General features: G+C 32.9%; 1 long non-coding RNA gene across 1 annotated transcript; it reads right to left on the bottom strand.

Annotated features, from left to right (window-relative positions):
• Window positions 1–2,758: 2,758 nt before the first annotated feature.
• On the bottom strand, window positions 2,759–3,710 carry LOC128279456 (uncharacterized). The gene is made up of 2 exons (XR_008269643.1): window positions 3,439–3,710; window positions 2,759–3,138 (listed from the first exon to the last, which is right to left on the bottom strand). It is a non-coding gene; the product is annotated as an uncharacterized LOC128279456 (long non-coding RNA).
• Window positions 3,711–19,476: the final 15,766 nt, after the last annotated feature.

The raw sequence follows: 19,476 nt of genomic DNA, 5'->3' as shown, positions 1-19,476 counted from the left end.
TCGAAAAAATTTGACACTTACAGGAGCAACACATAAAAGATTGGATGCCGATTCGAGCATCTAATTATACAAAGAATTGGCATAATAGAAAGCAGGCTTAAAAGGGTGCAAGACAAATAAACACTTTTTGGTGACTGATGAAAGATCAACCACCTTCAATTAAATAATTAGCTCTCTGACGTATTTTCAAGGTGAAGCCATCTGATTTTGAAGGAATTTGCAGCTGACTGGCTTTAATTTTTTGTTTAATTATAAAATACATCTTTGAAAATAATTAATTTTTATTTATTGATTGATTGATGGGATCTTTAAGAATAAACTTAGATTCAAATTATAATAATATATGGTTGGCTTAAATTATTTGTTTGAATTCATAATGATGCTTACAAGGTCACATCACATTAGTTTGTCCCCTTCTTGGCATAAAATATATTCCATTACATTGAATTAGTGTTGAATAATCCTAAACTTAGGGACTTGCATGTGCAACTCTATTGTAATTTTATATATTTTCCAAATTTTTATATAATATTTTAATAATATAATTGTATTTGTTATGTCAAAATTTTTTATACAAAATATTTTTTATTTATTTTAAACTTAAAAATAATATTTATCTGAATAAAACATAAAATAGATAATTAAATTATTAAAATATCAATAATATAAATTTTATGAAATTGTGTTAAAACTATTTTAATTATATATATATATATATATTGGTTATATATGATTTGAGATACAACAAAAATATAAAATCATAAGTAAAAAATTTAAGATAAAGTTACTATATAATTTTTATACAATCAAATAGGTTTAAGATTTTACCAGTTTCATCACTAAGAAGACATGAAAAGACCTAGATTTTTTTTTTATACCAGTTTAAAGATATACGCCTTAAACCCAAAGAAATAAATGGCTCAAGAGGCCCAGGTTATATGACACTTAGCACAACAAATAGTGCTTAACCTTCAAAGACAATACCAACAAAAGAAAAGCCTCAAGGACAATCCTATTAGGCCAATGAAATATCCGCTCCAGCCAACCCCATGCAACGAGCAGCTTGGTCCCCAAGTACTAGCATGCACATAGTAGTTGCCAAGAATGTATGTTTCAATCAATTTCATGCAAGGGGCTTGCGCAAGTAACAACGTACATCAGGGCAATTGACACCCCAGTTTAACTTTTTTAAGTACACTCTCCTTCAACTTCAACTTTGCTATTACTTCACCAAAATATTTTCTTATACCTTATTCCCATTATCTCTTCCTCTTTTAACTTAAATATGAAAAAGCATCTAGAAACACATGCTCTAACACCCCATACTTTACCCTTTGTTTTGCAGAAATTTTCTTGACCCCTAAAGTTCAAGAAGTAGCTTCCATCCCTAATCACCTTTAAGGAAAACATTAATAAATATCATTGATGGTAAACAACAAAACAACATATCTAAAATGGCTTTTAAATAAACGTTTTCAAGACTGTTCTTTAAACCGTGATTTCCCATAACATTTTTCAATGAATATGATGAAACCATGGAAGAGACCATCAAATCTACAAGAGGACAACACGTGGCAAGAGAGGTAAACCCATACAAATACACCTCTCAACCTTGAAGCTCACCTTCTACTCTGAACTCCAACCACACTATTTCTTTTGTCAAAGCTTCTCCTCCTTCATAGCTTTCTTCCACCACTCAATCCATACGAGTCTCCATTCAAACAAGATGAACCAACCTCAATTTCCTCCACGTCTTCTTTTGATATCAACAATTCTAAAAGTTAAAGTAGGAACATCATATTTAATCAACTTAATTAGCAAATAATATCCGATTAATGAAATTATATCACAATCCTAATTGGATTACCAATTAAAATCCAACACCTATCACTTAATTTTACTAGAAATTTAAAACAAACAAACACAGAATATTGCACATTGTTCTCAAAAAAGGTGGGCTACAAATTTCGTGTAGGATCCATTGACAGTAACTTTGCCATTTGAATGTGACTACAACTTCTTAATTAATGAATTTTTATTCTCATAATCAGCTCATGTTGTGGGGACAAATCCTTGAATGTTTATGAAAACAGATATTTTTATTTTTCTCACATCTTTTCATAATTTTTACAAGATAAATTATCAATCTTTCAATGCTTTTAAGTTTGTTTAATTTGATAACTATTATTCTCTTTTTTCTTTTTCAAGTTTTAATCTCTAAAAAATAAAATGGTGGTTTTACTTTTATAAAATAGGATTTTTATGCAAGATTGATGGAATGATTTTGGAATATTAATTTTGTATGAGATCACTAGTATCTTAATTGATTTATATTTTTAGATAACATTAATTCATATCCTTGGAGAAAGTCTCAGATAATCTTGTATTTCTTAAATATAGATTAAAATTAGCATTTTGGTTACAAATTTTTACTGCTGGTGCGATATCGTGTTTTACATATTACATTCTCATGACACTAAAAATACTTAAATAACTTTTATTGTTGTGAAGGGAATTATATTTTATCTGGTAATTTACCAACGAGAATTACAAAATAAAATTTTCTTATGATAAAAATAGTATGCATAAAAAGTTAATTTTTTTGCCCTGTTGATTAGAATATTTAGCTTGTATAAATTGCTATTAGTCTAATACTAATAATATATTATACATTATGATTTTTTAAGATGTTTTAACTTTTCATTGACCCTACAATTAAAATTAGACTCTAATAAAATTTTATTTGAGTAAAATCATGTTTCATGATAAGAGCAAGTCCTCTTAATATTATTTTCTTTTTCTATAAAATTTGAAGGTAGGTGTAAATATAATAGGCAATTTTGGCCTAAAAGAACCCAAACCAAATAAACAAAAAATAGTCCAATACATGACCCAAAATTAAAACAAAACCTAATTAAAACCCAATACTCAAATTTTAGCCCAAAATAAACTCAATAACCTAAAACCCTAAAGCCCAAGTCAGCCCACTATCTTAAACTTTTTTTCAGCAGCCACCCTAACCCTAGCCACCAAAGTTCAGCCGCCACTCCCCCTCCCCTTGGCCATCACGCGCGCCACCACCACCGCTTGGGGCACCAACCATCGGCCTTCCACGCGTCTGACACTTGCAAGACGAAACTAGCACGTGAAACACAAGAAACGAAGAAGAAAAAATAGCAGACAAGAAGAAAAAAACAAAAAACGAATCTATGTAATTCGGTTATAAAAGTCGAAACATCCATTTGTAGTTTTTTTTGGACACGAACATTTAGCAATAAAAATCAAGAGCAAAACAGATAAAAAAGGGTGATTTCTGATTTATTCTCTTTGTTTTCATTTCATTGCTAATCTCTTTTAGTTTCTTTTTATATTTACTTGCAAATCTATTAAATAAAGTGGGCACGAAAATAAATAAAAGGAGGGAGTAGAGGGCCTCACTGGAATCGCTCGGGGCTTCGTCATTGGAGATCCCTCCTCCGCCGTCGGGGTCGCGTCGTTTAGAGAGGGAGAGACCCTTTCATTTCCGCATTGTTTGGCTGAAAACTCGGCCTTCAAAGGGTCCCAAAAACGGGGTTGAAATACCTATTGTTGCGCGTCACCGGCCACCGAAAATAGTGGTGGTACGGTGGGCGGTGAGGGAGCCCGATCGTTGGAAAGACAAAAGGGGGAGAGGGTGTTTTGTTTTTTCCTTGGAAAACAAAAGAGAACGGCAGATCAAAAAGAGTGAATGAAATTTGGGTTTTATTTCACCCTTGAAATGACGTCGTTTTGGGGGTGGGGTCTGTGAACTTTCCCTAAAAAGGAAATTTGTGCGTTTAGTCCTCCTCTCTCGCAACCTCGTTCAATTAACCCCCATTTTCTATCTTCTTTTATTTTTTTAAATTTGACCCTCAGATCTTGTTTGGTTTTCGTTTTGATCCCTAATTAACTATCCAATATTTATACTTTTATACCCGAATTTTAATTTGTTTTTAGCCATGTCCTAAATCTATTTAATTCATTTATTAACTCTCTTTTTTTTGTTTCATTTATATGTTATTTCAAATATTTTATATGTTGTTTATTTATATCTATTCTAACTTATTTTAATGTACTATTTATTCAAATTCATATTATTTATTTTAACTTACTTTATGTATATATGCCACTTTAATCTATTTTATATGTATTATTTATTTCTTTATTCCTTACCCATTATATATATGTATACATATAGTTTATTTCAAGCTTTTTATATCTTTATAATTCTTTAAAAATTATTTTGTTATATATATATATTTCAAATTATTTTATATTTTAAGTTATTGTATATTATATATTTCAAATGACTCTCTTTATATTACCCTTGAACTGTTACTATTATAAAATATAATTATATTGTCTATTTTAATTCTTTTTACGTATCATATATTTTAAACTTCTTATTAATTATTTTTAAATTAATTTATATATTATTTATTTTAAAATTATTCATATATGTCATTCTTTAATTTGCTTTGTGTATTATAAATTTTAAAATGCTTTATACATTATTTATTTTAAACTTGTTTTATGTATTATTCATTTTAAATTGTTTTATTGTTTACTTTAAATTTTTTTCCATATATATTATCAATTTCAAATTTTTATATGTATTATCTATTTTTATATACCATTTATTTTAAAATGTTTTGTATGTTACTTATTTTAAATTTCTCACTACATAATATTCATTTTAAACTTATTTTCATTATTTATCTTAAATTACCTTACATATCATTTATTTTAAACCCTTTTTTACATAAGTCATTTTGAATTATTATATATATGTTAATCACTTTACATTTGCTTTTTATTTATTTATTTTAAAACCTTTTTATATATTATTTTGAATAGCTTATTGTTTTAAGTTTATAGAATATTTGTTCTTAAACTTCTTTTTGTATGGATCACTTATTTTGAATTTCCCTATGTTTTTATCTTAAACTCTTTATACATTATTTATTCTTTATATTCATATATTTATGTTAAGTTGTCTTTTTATATACCATGTATTTTTTTTTTTATTTTTTTTACGTATTACTTATTTTAGACTTTGCATTAATGGTTTTAAATTATTTTTATCATTTACTTTAAGTTGCTTTTATAGTACTTATCTTAAACCTTTTACATAAATATTTTATATTTAAGATTATCTTATTATTTGATTTAAGTTGTTTCATACTATTACTTTGTTTCTATGTTTATTAAGCTTAATGTTAAATAATGTATGTTGTGAAATTATTGCTATTGCATGCATGTAAATTTGCTTACTCGTATTCATATTATTGCCATACGCTTGTGGAATATTTTATGCATGAATAATTGTTCCATGTCGCACTATACTTCATTCCATGTCATTGCCTCAAATTAAACCCCAATACATTTATCCAATAAATCACTTTATTTTTACCTAAATAAATAACACATGTTGTTTAAATATCGTATTCGCTATTATTTCAAAAACAAAATTTCGAAACAAGGCAATGTTTCGCGTTTTGAAACATCGAAGAATTGTGCCCTAACTTACGGGGTTTCGACTCTCTCGTTGATTCTAAATAGCTAAGTATCCTTTTGGGTTTAAAATGCACGGAATCCCAATTTAAATGAAGATACACTTGCGCTCGGGAGTTTATGGTATTGCGTCCTAACTTACGGGATGTGATACTCCGATATCTTGAGACGAGGAAATCTCTAATAATCATTTTGAGCTAACTCAAGCATTTTTAAAATCAACGTCAATAAAAAAGGATCGTATTTTAAAATCCATTCCCGATTTTCAACTTTCGACATTAAGACATTAACTAATCAATTCGGTACCAATTTTTGGGCGTGTCGAGGGTGCTAATCCTTCCTCGCACATAACCGACTCCCGAACGTATTCTCTTGAATTTCGTAGACCAAAATGCCGTTTTAGTAAACTAAAATTGTTTATTAAAACAAAGGTGATCCGATCACACCAAATCAAGATCGGTGGCGACTCCCGTTTTAGATTTCGTTTTCAAAATCAAGTCGATCTCGTTTTTTCAAAAAAATGTGCGATATCGTGTTTTACATATTACATTCTCATGACACTAAAAAATACTTAAATAACTTTTATTGTTGTGAAGGGAATTATATTTTATCTGGTAATTTACTAACGAGAATTACAAAATAAAATTTTCTTATGATAAAAATAGTATGCATAAAAAGTTAATTTTTTTGCCCTGTTGATTAGAATATTTAGCTTGTATAAATTGCTATTAGTCTAATACTAATAATATATTATACATTATGATTTTTTTAAGACGTTTTAACTTTTCATTGACCCTACAATTAAAATTAGACTCTAATAAAATTTTATTTGAGTAAAATCATGTTTCATAATAAGAGCAAGTCCTCTTAATATTATTTTTTTTTCTATAAAATTTGAAGGTAGGACTCTACTTAATAAACATCAAATTCTTTACCATTTGAATTAAGAAATATTAACTAATTATGGCACACTTAATATGCAAAAAAATAAAAATATTATGAGTAAATTAAAATATTTAAGTGAAAAATACGTAAAAGTAAAATATCTTTCTTAAATCACATAAAAAGGGAAGGAAAAAAAATGCAATTGAAAGGAAAGGGCAAGGAAAAATGAAAATGAAAATTGCATCAGAAATACTAAGAAATTGGGCGGTGGCTGCAATTAAAATGTCTGTTTTTTCCAGTCCACAATCTTGAAAGTCAATCCAAAAATAATACTGAATTTAATCGATTAAAATAATGTTGTTTTTAAGGTGTTTATGTGATTTTAGTATTAAATTTTTAACTTATTATTCCGATTTTCGAGAAGAGTCAAAATGAGTTCTCTAAATTTATCAGAAGCCCGTAAAGTACATTATGGGAATGTTTTATCATTTTGGCTTTAATGGAGTTCACCCAAACTCTTAAAGGGTAAGAATACTACTAAAGAAACTCCGTGAATCCCTTTAGGGTCGCTTCAAAGTACGAAGATAAAAATTCAAGACTAAAATTGAGTATAGACACTCAGGGAACAATACCACAACAGTTGAGGGTCTAATACCAACCTCCCCTCAACAATTATAATTGCATTTATATTAATCGACCTTAAAAACGTTGTGAATTCATTGATTTGGATTGTTAGATATTCGTTCAGTTGTACTTATATGAAGTTACTATTAATTATAAAATAAATATGATAATACAAAATTATTTATACAATTAGAGAACTTTCAATGTCCGCGAGGCTTTATTCAAGGTATAATCTAATATAATTTAACAAGTACAAGCTGTGATTTATATTTAACTCATTCATCAATTTGTAACATTGTTCTTATACTTTAATCTGGAAATAGTTCCTTTATGAATAAATATGTGTTCTCTTGTATGCGCTGATTGAGTTTTAACTCGGTTGCATCAATATTTTTGCCAGTATAATAGGATGTGAGTTCGAGCGCACTGAAGCACATTTACTCTGATAAGAATAGGGTAGTCTTATTGATAGACCTCAAGAGTATATATAATATTTATACAGCAATAGTCACGTAAGAATATGAAAGATATATAATATATTCCTAAATATATGCCTAAAAGATATACAATAATATACAATATATTTAGATATTCCTAAAAGATAATATCCCATAATAATGTCCTAACACCCCTCTAAAGTTGGAGCATGCAGATCATAAATGCACAACTTGTTGATGAGGTATTCAAATTGCAGTTTACCAAACGCTTTTGTAAAAATGTCAGTCAACTAAATGTAGGTCGGAATATAAGAAGGTGCAATCAGCCATCCTAAATTGCATCCCTAACAAAGTGAAAATCCACTTCAATATGTTCAGTACACTCGTGAAATACAGGATTTTTATGCAATATGCAACGCAAATTGACTATCACAAAATAAAGGTCAACCTCTTGAGCTAACAGGTGACGGAAGCCACAGACTTATACTCAACCTCAATGGAAGACAAATGCACAATATGTTGTTTCTTAATTTTCTAGGAAATAGGAGATTGTCCCAAAAAGACAAGTCATCCAGTAATTGAACGCCAAGTTAACGTGCAAGCAGCCCAATTCAAATTACACCTGTAAATATATATAATATATTCCTAAATATATGCCTAAAAATATACAATATATTTAGGTATTCCTAAAAATCATAATAATATATTAACATATCTTCCTAATCAAGGATTAGAGAGGAGTTATAAATAACATCGACATTATATAAAAAACATAAAATTATCCGTGACGTGTTTAAATTTTATATATTTGTTGAAGTACTTTAACTTAAAATTGTGTGACATGAAGTGTTTACGTTGAATCAAATTTTAGTGGTATATATCATACATATCATATTTTAAAATTTAATAAGATTTTATAAGGGCATATTCTAGTTATATTTAGAAAATTGTTAGTATTAAATATAAATTCAATTAGGATTTATCTGAAATTATATAACTTCTATTAAAAGAATGTGTATACATAAATAATACATAATAAGTGGTAAAAGATTTCTTCAGTTTCTTTTAATTTTGATATTAAGTAAATTGATCTCTCTTAAAAATATCAAAGCAATTTAATTCCTGCTTATTTCGAAAGTGAGCAATTAAGAACATTTAATCACAATATTAATGTTTTTCATTGCATGTACATACTTTTGATTAGTATAATGATAAATTTAACCCTCAAAATTTATGCCCTCAAAATTTATGCATTCTATCAATTTGGTCCTGATTTAACAATTTTAACCTGCAACATTTGTGTAAATATGTACATGTTGAGGCTAAATTTATTGAATTTTTTAGAATCAATACCAAATTGACAAAACATGTAAACATCGATGGCTAAAGTTGTAGTTATACTGATCAAATTAAGTACAATTGATGAAAGTCATTAATACTGTGATTAATTTTCTTTAGTTGCTCAGAGATTAAATTGCTCATATTTTTTTTAAATGAACAAATTTACTTAATTTCAAATTTGAGAGATTTTTTAATATAATAAATCAATGGTAATTCACGACTATGAATGAGAAAAAGTAAACATAGTGTATAATTTAGAATCAAATTACGACATAGTATAAAACGAAAATAAAATAATTTTTTTTAAGAATTGTAAATGATGTGCTATTATTTAGTTCATCAATAATGTATATATAGTACATTAAATACTAAATTTATTTTTAAAAAATTATAGGACTATGCCAAAATAACGAAAACACTTCTAATTGGAAGCGTTTTCAACGAATTTGCAAGCTGTAAGCTTTTTCGGCCCTTAATATCTTTTTTTTTTAAATTCATTTGGTACCACTTATTGTGAAAATAAAATTTACAAAAAAAAGTTTTTATATAAATTCTAAGTCTCATTTCCCTTGTTTATTAAGCGATGTGAGATATGAGTTTATATAGACTCATAATTCATTTACAGATTATTCCTATACTCTGAAAATAAAATTTACAAAATAAGTTTTTATATAAACTTCAAGTATTATTTCTCTTATTTTCTTAAGCGATATGAGATATGGGTCTATATAGACTCCTAATTCATTTACAGTTTATTCTTAATGAGAAAAATGAGACTTGAGATCCATATAAAAACTTGATTTGTAAATTTTATTTTCACAAAAATGACAAAGAAAAAAATACTTTCAATTGAAAAATGACATTCTTAGAAAATTTACTCCAAAAGTGGTATTTTTTGGCAGGTTGGCCCCGTAGGGGAGTAAGCAGAAGCCGAAAGATGTTCCTAGTTATTGACCTAACCCACAACCAGCCAAAATTGTGGTGGGCGGCACCTTTAATTACTGTGGTCCAATAAAAAAGCCCCCAAATCCAATCCAAAACCCAAGCCTATTCTTTCTTTTAAATAGGATTAAAAGCCATCAAATGGTGTAGATTTGTGTGGTAAAACTAGTGTTTGGTTCAATAATGAAGCACATTGTATTATTAGGGAAATAATAAGGTAAGTTGTATTATGAAGAAAAAAATTTAGATTTAGATTTTAAATATAACATTGTAGGAGAGAGTAATCACGATCATCAAAATGATTTGTCTTCGTGGACTTTAAATCCACCAAAAAAAATTTCAATGTAAAATTACTAATGCTTGTTAAGTTGAGTAGTAACGAATTTAATACCTATTAAGTAAAGTTTTGAATATGAGTTTTGCGGATTGAGAAAACAACTTTAAAAAGCTTTTCCATGTTCAAGGTTCTAACCCAACTTGACTTTCGAATTTAGTTGAAAGCACGAGTATAAATTTTAATTTTATTCTGTTAACGTTTGTTGGGTCAAATAGTAAGTCAGGTTTAAAGTTTATTAAAAACACAAAACAATGCTTATAATACTCGCTCTCAATTTAGTTATGATGCAATGTAACTACCAAACACCGAGGGATGTGAGAAAAAAATATTTTCAATTTTATATGAAAATAATAATTTATCATTTTTGCTATTAATTACTGTACTATGTGTAAGTTATGGATTTAATTTTACATTTTAAATTGATTAACTATAATTAATATTAGTTTTTATTTTTGAAATTTTAGAACTAATCTTAATAATAACTTATAAATTCGTTAAGTTGAATTATATCATTTCTAAAATATAAGGTGACAAACATACTGTAGAGGCCCAAATTTGCCCGGCCCAACAAATTAAAATCAAACCTAAATTCTACCCAATTCACAAACCCAATTACAAAAGCAGACCCAAAACTAAGCCCAAATAATAAAAACCCTAGCCCAATACAACCTAAACTTAATTTTTTTTTTAAAAAAGACAAAACCCTAGCCACCTTGCTTCCCACTTGCACCTACTCCACTATCTTGCCTCCCACTTGCACCAACTCCACCACCTTGTCTCCCACTTGCACCTACACCATCAAATGGAGAAAAGACATAGAATATAAGAAATGTATGTAAGATGGCTATAAAAGCAAAACCAAAAGTCCATTGTAAAAAAAAGAGAGGAGGAAAGAATTGTATTTTTGAAAGGTTTTTTTATACAAAAAAAAAAGGAGAAGAATGTAAAAGCAAAAGGTTTGCAAGCAAATCTGAAATAAAAAATGCGAGTATTGAAGAAGAAAAGATTCAAACGCGTTAAGGTTTTTATTCCTTTTTATTTTCACTTTTTTTTGTACATATAAACATTTTTTTCTTTTTTTTTCTTTTCTTTCAAAAATAGTATACATATATTTAGATATAAAAATAAAAAAAAACAAAAAATAATATATTTTTAAATTCGCCACCGCAAGACGGTGGCTAGCGACAATGACAAAGATGAAGGACTGCCACTGTCTGTCCCATTTAGGTACTAACCGGACCATGGCCGGAATGGGGAAAGAGGGAGAGAGTTGAGAGCTTTGTTTTATTTTTTGTATTTTATTATTTTTACTATTACTTATATTATTATTATTATTTCTCATGTATATATTATTATTTATATTATTATTATTATTATATTATATATACCCTCTCCATATTTATTTATATTATTACTATCATTATTGTTACTTCTATTATTTTTTATTTCGACTACTATTATTATATATAAATATATATGTATTATTGTTTGTATTATTATTATTATTATTATTATTATCACCCTATTGTTATTACTTTATTTTTGTATTCTAATATATTATTAATATTACTCATATTTTCATTATTTTTGCTATTACTATTATTATTATATATTAGTGTATATTTTATGTATATATATATATTTATATATAGTATTGTTTTTATTACTTTAATTTAATATTTTTATTATATTTGTTTTTGTATTTCTATATTTATTATTATTATTATTATTATATAGTAGTGTGTATTTCTATTATATACATATATATATTTTTATATATAGTATTATTATTTACTTTACTTTAATATTATTATTATTATCATTATATCCAACCCAATAATAATTCTTTCATAAAAGTAATATTCCGTATTTGGTAATTCGAGACAATCGTGCCCTAACTTACTGGGTTTCGATTTTTCTCTTTTAACCTAAGTAACGGAATACTCTTTTAAATCGCGACATGAGTTTTGAAAAATGCTTATTTTCGGAGATACGAGGTGTTGTGCCCTAACTTACCGGGTATGGCATTTTGGTACCTCGAAATAAGATTTTTGCAAGTAAAGGCAATATTCGGTGTTCGGAAATTCGAGGAAACGTACCCTAACTTACTGGGTTTTGATTTTCCTCGTTCACCTTAACCAACTGAATAACCTTTTGAAATACACGAATTTTTATATAAAAGGCAAGCTCGCTCTCGAAAATTCAAGATGTCGTGTCCTAACTTACTAGATGTGACATTTTATATTGTGAGACGAGAATGTCTTTAACATTTGAGCATTTTCTTTACAAAGAGGGATCGTATTTTAAATTCTTTCAAGTTTTCAAATTTTCAACACTAAGACACTAATTAATCAACTAGGTACCAATTTTGGGCGTATCGAAGGTGCTAATCCTTCCTCGTGCGTAACCGAATCCCGAACTCATTTTCTGATTTTCGTAAACCAAAAATTATCGTTTTAGTAAATCTTAACTTTTATTAAAATGATTAATTTAAGGTGATCCGATCACACCTCATCAAAAAAGATTGGTGGCGACTCCTCTATTCGTTTTCATTTCCAAAAATCTAAATCGATTCCTGTTTTTTCAAAAAAATGGTTACGACAGCTTGGCGACTCCACTGAGGATTAAATAAGAGAGTCAAGCCACAAGTTGATTAACTTTTGTCTTTTTGTCGAAAATTGAGAATTTGGTTTTGATATATGATCCCTTCATTGTATTTCACCCGTTTTTCGTAGGATTTTCATCATTTTATTCCCATTTTCTTTAATTGCTTCAAGTTTTTATGCATATATCATCGCACATTGCATTGCATGACCGTTGTGGTCACACCCTTTAAGTGGGAGTGAGAAACTATTCCTTCGTGAGGTTTTCACCTCCGTGCAGGATAGCGGATCGCTTTCGGGATACATCCGTACCTATGTCTTCGTGAGATTTTCATCTCCGTGCAGCCATAGGGAAATGTATTCCCCTGAATTGAACTCGGTCCATAAGAACCTATAATGGATGAGGATCGAGGAATCTACTGGTTCAGGTACCCTTATTCTAGAACCAAACCATATATAGAGAGACCTAGGAGCCCACCCTAGGTAGAGCCACTCTGAAACCCTAGTGGTCACCTGAGCAAGTGCTATATTTATTATTCTTTGTTTGCTTTGAACTGTGTATAGATTACTGACTTGCTTTGTTTTACTTTGATTGTATTTGCATGGCATTTTCATTATAAAAGGTGTTGATTCGCATTCGGTTCCTAAATAGATAGTTTATCATGGAAAAGGGGTTTTTTGATAAAGTAGAAAACAACGCGGCTGTCCGGATATGGGCTGAGACAATACAACAAGAGAAAGGTGACATCTTTACCAAGGGCACGTGTCAGAGTTATGGAATTTTACTCGGATCAACAGAACTCGAATAATCTCCAAGAGATGAAAGAAATTTGGGGTCAGTGGGATGATGAGGTCAAACAGCTATTCTATTGTCATTACGGTGATTTACCTTATCTGCTCGATGTCAAGGTAGATGAACACCTGTTTCGAGCCCTTGCCCAATATTGGAATTTCGCTACAGGTTGCTTCACTTTCGGGAAAGTAGATTTGGTACCTACTATAGAAGAATACACGACCTTGCTCCATTGTCCAAAGATTCAAAGTTGATGAATTTATGGCGACTGCTAACGCCCCAAAGATTTTCAAAAAGTGAAGAACATCACAGGGATGAGCGAACAGTGGGTGACAACCCGGATCAAACAAAAAGGATATTGTAAATGCATTCCTTGAAGGAACCTGAGGGATCTAGTCTTAGCGCACTTCAATGTGAAGAAAAGGGTAGATGTCTTCGCCTTGAGCATTTATGGACTGGTCATCTTCCCCAAAGCTTTGGGGCATGTAGATGAGACTGTTGTCGGCCTTTTTGACAGGCTTGGTAAAGGAACCACACCTGTACCCGTAATCTTGGCTGAAACTTTCAGATCATTAAATGCTTGTAGAAGAGCGGGTGAAGGGAGATTTATTGGATGTGCACAGCTCTTGCTATCCTGGTTCCACAGCCATTTTTGGAAAGTGGAAAAGGTCTCGTATCGTATCTTCTTTGAAAATTACTCTCCGCTGAAAGAGTTAGTGGCTACACCGAGGCGAGAAGATGTGACAGAAGAAAATTGGATGACAGTTCTCCAAAATCTGCAAGAAGAAGATGTTGAATGGAGAGCCCCGTGGATGGTTCCTGATGAAATATTATACCGATGCGGAGACTTCGATTGGGTTCCCTTGTTAGGAGTATGGGGGGCCGTCGGGTATGCTCATCTGCTTCCATTGCGATAATACAGATCTAGACAGTTTACACCACCAACATACAGGTTATCCCAATGCGAGTTCATGTTCACAGGGAATAATTACAAAAAGAAAGTTCGCGAGATATCAAATGCTTGGAACCAGACTCGTAGATTGAAGAAGTTTGCTGCCAATCCCATGACTACTCCTGAGTACGACTGATGGTGGAATCAGAGGATTAACGACAACATCCCTACATCAGATCAAGGGAATCCTCAATCGATAGAAGAACACTTGAAAGTAATCCCATCTGAGCTAGAAATCATCACGCAAGATTTCGAGAGAAAGAGTCTGGAGCTAGAAAAAAGGATCGAGCAGTTGGAAAAAGAAAAGATGCAGTTAGGGTTAGATGTCGATGTCCAGAAACTAGAAGCTGAAAAACTTAGAAAAGGGAAAAACAAGGCTAAAGAGGACTTAAACAGTTTGAAAACGGACTATAAGAAGCTACGCAGATCAATGAGAACTGCTGGGTTAGGAAAAACATCTGAACAATGGCGACATGAAGTTAAAGAAGAACAAAGCAAAGCCAACCAGCGGGAAGAAAAATTTCGCGATGCTCAAGCTCGAGAAAGTACACTGAAAAGAAGTTTGGTAGAAAGCCAGAATGAGAAAGAAGGGTTAAAGATCCGGGTATCAGAGTTAGAGAGGTCATTGTATCAGTATCGCTCGCGTAACTCTACAATAGAGTTGAAAGCTAGTCAGAACAGAATCGAAGAATTAAAAGAGAATATAGAAGAACTCAAAACAGCGCTGCAAAATCGTGAACTTCAGATAAAACTCCTCGAGGTAAATAACGAGCGATGGAAAGAGTAACTTCATCAATCTCAAGACCAAGTTAGGAGCAGGGACTACATCATAGGCGAAGCTTTGACTCAAGTGCGAGAAGTGGCTGATCACTTGCAAACATTAGCAGTATAAGCCGATGTGCGGAGTTTAAAATACAAGTCAAAATCGGACCGAGGACGAGAGCTAGCTTGGCTTCTTAGGCAGGTCAAGGCCTTAAGTATCAGGGCCAAGCCTTATAAGTAATCTATTTTATGTAAAGAAACTTGTTTTCTAGAAAAGTTACTCTAATGAAATCGAATTGGAATCAACGCTTTTTTGCATTCATCGAATTCATTACATTCATGCATCAGCATTGCATCATACGCACTAAAACTCATAAGAAACCCTAAAAATCATGGCAGTTACCCTGGAACATCGTTACGGTACAAGGGGAAAAACAAGGGCAATGGACCAAAGGTTAGAGAGATTGGAACAAATGCAAAAAGAGATGCAGGATCAATTACAAGCATGTATGCAAGAATAGCTTGCCAAAATCTAGCAAGATATGAGGGACCATAAGTTGGAGTCCCAGAAAAGCATGATGGACCAATTAACTCGTCTATTGGCTGGCGGATTAGAAAAAGGGAAAAACCCTATGATCAATGCGGGAGAAGATAATGAAGATCCTACCTACCCTCCGGGTTTTGCCCCAGCGGACGTTCAGACACAACTTGATATGTACCCAAGAAGGCCATCGGTCACAATTAGGCCCCAACCATTTCAGGCCGGTATTTCGGAACCGATGAATTATCAGGCCTGCTCGGGCTCTAATCCGAGGGATAACCCGACCAATCCTGTGGTCCTCAATCTCGATGAAGTAACAGAAGCAGAAAAGACAAGGGTAGAACTCCTAAGAGAGCTTGAAGAAAGGTGTAGATGGTTGGAAGAAAAATTTAAAGAAATGGAAAGCACCGACTATCGTGGTGGAATTGATGCTGAGGAATTAAGTTTGGTTCCAGACCTAATACTCCCTCCCAAGTTCAAAACTCCGGAATTTGAGAAATACAACGGGACTAGCTGTCCCGAAGCTCACATCACTATGTTCTGCAGACGAATGGCAGGCCATGTCAATAATGACCAACTATTAATTCAGTGCTTCCAAGAAAGTCTGGTTGGGGCCGCTTCTAGATGTTACAACCAGCTGAGTCACGCCCAGATCAGTTCATGGAAAGATTTAGCACAAGCCTTCATGAAGCAGTATGGTCATGTGGCAGACATAGCCCCTGATAGAATCACTTTACAGAATATGGAGAAAAAGCATAATGAGAGATTTAGGCAGTATGCCCAGTAATGGAGAGAAGTGGCCACACAGGTCCAACCCCCTCTATTGGAAAAGGAAACCACTATGCTCTTCATCAATACCCTGAAGGCACCTTTTATTAACCACATGCTGGGTAGCGCAACCAAGAGTTTTTCGGACATAGTAATGTCTGGAGAAATGATAGAAAATGCTATAAGATGTGGGAAAATAGAGGCTGGGGAAAACGCTAAGAGGTCAGCGTCGAGAAAGAAAGAGCACGAGGTGAATAATGTGAGCTCATATTCAAAATCGATCACCGTAAGCCAACCAAGGTCGACAACTACTGGACAGCAGGGCCCACTCAGACAAGAGCCCAACACAAAACAAAATAGGGAGAAACTTCAATTTACGCCCATTCCAATGACGTACAAGGAGTTATACCAGAGTTTATTTGATGCACATGTCGTGTCTCCCTTCTATCTAAAGCCAATGCAACCTCCATACCCCGAATGGTATGACGCAAATGCCCAATGTGAATACCATGCGGGAGCCACAGGACACTCGATAGAAAACTGCACCACTTTCAAGAAATTGGTTGAAAGACTCATCAATATGGGGATTGTGAAATTTGATGATGCATCCAATACAGATAACCCATTACCTAACCATGGAGATAAGGGAATAAATGTGATAATCGAGAGTTCGGGGAAAGAAATTAAGATGAGTATTACAAAAGTGAATACCCCGTTGGAGGAAGTTTGGAAGAAAATAGTGGAAAGATGGTTGATAGCACAGAATTCAAGGGTCAGACCTCGAGAAGTGAAGAATTATTGTGAGTTCCACGATCAAGAGGATCACGAGATTCAGAAATGCAGCCAATTCAGGGCTTTAGTACAAGGATTGGTGGATAATAAGGAGCTGGAATTCTTTGAATATGTTGGGAGCCCTGAAGAAACAGATGTGTGTGCCTCCGAAGAGGGATCAATGAAGGATGTTTACAAAGTCAACCACCCAGTGGTTATCATCTCACGTTCAAGAATAAATGAAGTTGGGGTACAAGTTGCGCCAAAGGTCGTGATCCAAAAGCCCATTGCTTTCCCTTATAAAGATAGCAAAAGGGTACCTTGGAACTATAACTGTAATGTGACATTCCCGGGAGAGGAGACCTCGATTAATGCATTAGAGAAAGTTCAAGACGAGGGTTTTTATAGGCGCAGCGGAAGGCGTTATACCCCAAATACAAAAGTCGAACAGGTTAAAGAAAAATCATTAGCAATTGAGCAAAAGAAAGAGAGGCTGGGGGGGCCTGAACCAACTGTTAATGAATCAGTGACTGAAAAAAAAGCTAAGGAATTCTTAAAATTTCTAAAGCACAGCGAATATAGTGTTGTAGAACAGTTGCACAAACAGCCAGCGCGTATATCGGTACTGGCCTTACTTTTAAGCTCCGAAACCCATCGCAGCGCATTGATGAAGGTGCTGAATGAAACTTATGTTGCTAACGATATCTCTGTAAACAAACTGGACCGCTTAGTTAACAATATAAGTGCCGACAACTTCGTATTCTTCAATGAAGATGAGGTACCGCCAGGGGGCCAAGGATCAACTAAAGCTTTGCACATCACGACTCGCTGCAAAGGGTACACATTGCCGGGGGTATTGATTGACAATGGTTCTGCGCTGAATGCCCTACCCCTATTTACGCTGAGTAGGTTGCCAGTGGATAGTTCCCATATGAAGACATGCCAAAGTGTAGTGAGAGCATTTGATGGCACGAAAAGAAAGGTAATGGGGAGAATTGAAGTACCCCTCTTAATCTGACCGAGCACCTACGAGGTAGATTTCTTGGTCATGGACATTAACCCTTCGTATAGTTGCCTATTGGGGAGACCATAGATACACTCGGCAGGGGCAGTCCTTTCATCGCTGCACCAAAAGTTGAAATTAGTGACCGAAGGTCGGTTAATAACGATCAATGCTGAAAAGGACATCATCGTGGCGATAACCAGTGACACCCCATATCTGGAGGCAAATGATGAAGCAATTGAGTGCTCTTTTCGATCTTTGGAGTTTGTGAACGCGACATTTATCACCGAAGGAAATAAGATTCCAATGCCCAGGTTATCTGAGACTACAAGAATAGGACTACGGCTAATTGTTGGAAAAGGGGCTCTACCGGGAAGAGGACTCGGGGGATACCTCCAGGGAAGGATTAATGTACCAGTGATGAAGGACAAACAAGACCGTTTTGGGTTAGGGTTTAAGCCGAACATGAAACAAAGAAAGAAATAACTTGAGAAGAAGTAAGAAAGAAGGAGAGCGCGATTGAGCGGGGGAGAAATCGAATGGGAACCGATGATCTTCCCCCATATATCGAAGACTTTTGTGTCTGGAGGGGTCATTCACTCCGAGCAGAAGACGTCGGGAAAGGAAATCGTGGAAGGAATGATGGAGAGTTTGGACATCAATGCCACATATGAAGAAGGAACTGGGGTAGAGAATTTGTCGGGCATTCGCCCCTATGAGCCGGGAAGCGTTTTGAATAATTGGACTATGGAAGAGATTCTTGTAGTCTTTAGAACTAACTCAGAGTAATGTCCAAAACACACTTATTGCTCTAGGCCTAGGAGTAACAAGTGTCCTTTTGTGAAATAGGCTTATGTTCGAAATTCTTATTTCAATAAAATGCATCCTTTTGACTCTTTCATTCATGATCATACCATACATATCATTGTTCTTAGATTCTCTTATTCTTTGTATCTTCCTTCGCACCTACAACAGGTCTCCAGATATCAATGATATGAGTGATGTTGCTACTAATTCAGAGTCTCCTTTCGAGCGGGATATGTGCCTAGAGGGATCTCAGGACTTTGAGGATGACGAAGACTGTAACTTATCCCCTGATTTGTTAAGGATGGTAGAACACGAGGAGAAACAGATTCTACCCCACAAAGAGACCGTAGAAGTCGTGAACTTGGGAGATGAACTAGA

The sequence above is a fragment of the Gossypium arboreum genome, chromosome 8 (genome assembly GCF_025698485.1).
Source record: "Gossypium arboreum isolate Shixiya-1 chromosome 8, ASM2569848v2, whole genome shotgun sequence".
Classification (NCBI taxonomy): domain Eukaryota; kingdom Viridiplantae; phylum Streptophyta; class Magnoliopsida; order Malvales; family Malvaceae; genus Gossypium; species Gossypium arboreum.
This window is presented reverse-complemented; position numbering and strand designations above follow the sequence as displayed.